The 1389-nt window shown below is 47.9% G+C and overlaps 1 protein-coding gene across 1 annotated transcript in view; it reads left to right on the top strand.

Moving 5' to 3' along the window:
* Positions 1–1389, top strand: part of LOC102252516 (disintegrin and metalloproteinase domain-containing protein 18-like) — a 79026-nt gene that overhangs the window by 31718 nt on the left and 45919 nt on the right. The window lies entirely within an intron of this gene.

Genomic DNA, 1389 nt, shown 5'->3' with positions numbered 1-1389 from the left:
GGTAATATGCAAATTGACCCTAACATCAGAATGACTGGGAATGACTGGTCACTATGACACACACTGACAACCAGGGGGCAGACGCTCAATGTAGTAGCTGCCTCCTGGTGGTCAGTGCGCTCCCACAGGGGAAGCTCTTCTCAGCCACAAGCCAGGCTGATGGCTGGCCAGTATAGCAGTGGTGGTGGGAGCCTCTCCTGCCTCCTCAGTAGCACTAAGGATATCCAACTGCAGCCTAGGACTGCTCCCAGCTGGCAAGTGGACATCCCCCAAAGGCTCCCTGGCTGCCAGAGGGATGTCTGACTGCAAGCTTAGGCCCAATCCCTTGGGGAGTGGGCCTAAACCAGCAGGTAGTCATCCCCCGAGGAGTCCCAAACTGTGAGAGGGCACAGGCCGGGCTGAGGGACCTCCCCCAAGTGCACAAATTTTTATGCACCAGGCCTCTAGTCTATATGTATAAAAAGCTAATATGCTAAGTATCCCACCCCCATCCCACTGGTCGCTATGATGTACACTGACCACTAGGGGGCAGAATCTCAACTCAGGCTTGTGACTTGGCAACAACGGTTCTCAGGTGACATACCCTGAAACCAGAGAGGAGTGAGCCAATTCCTTTCAGGGTCATGTGATTCCACCTTTGGCCATGGGTTATATTGTTGCTGAGGCACTGTTGGCCTGAATCTGGTTTACTGCACACTTGCGTTTGCGTTTCACATCCTGTACAACAGCAATTCTGGGACCCCTCGGGGGTTGTAGGAGAGCTGGTTTCATCCCAATCTCCCCAGGCCAGGCCAAGGACCCCACCTGCTGGAGGGACCCCACTCGCTCCACAGATGCCGGGGAGAAGCCACGGGAGGTTGGCTCCAGGGTGTGTCTGGCCCTTCTTGCCCAGTCCTGCCCTGCTGGCCACCTTCTAATTAATTTCCTTTCAATGTGCATGAATCTGTGCACCGGGTCACTAGTTTTAGATAATGTTGTTAAGAAAGACCTCTTTAGAAAGTGACATTTGAGCAAACATCTGGCTGAAATAAGGGAGGAAGTTTTGTGTATAGAAGAGTATATCAGGTGGAGAGAAATGTAAATGATGTATGTAGGTATGGATGGATGGATAGATAATAGATTTAACTATTATACCATATTTTTTTCTTGGGATGATACATTTTTTATGTAATTTTACAATGTTAAAGACAAGCAATGATAAATTAAAATTTAATCTTGGTTGACATTAATCTCTGCTAAGGTACAAGTTTTTATTTTTTTTATTTTTTTCAATATATTTTATTGATTTTTTACAGAGAGGAAGGGAGAGGGAAAGAGAGTTAGAAACATCGATGAGAGAGAAACATCGATCAGCTGCCTCCTGCACGCCTCCCCACTAGGGATGTGCCT

Source organism: Myotis brandtii, unplaced genomic scaffold (genome assembly GCF_000412655.1).
Source record: "Myotis brandtii unplaced genomic scaffold, ASM41265v1 scaffold103, whole genome shotgun sequence".
Classification (NCBI taxonomy): Eukaryota; Metazoa; Chordata; class Mammalia; order Chiroptera; family Vespertilionidae; genus Myotis; species Myotis brandtii.
The sequence above is the reverse complement of the archived record's forward strand: the minus strand, read 5'-3'. Positions and strand labels throughout refer to the sequence as shown.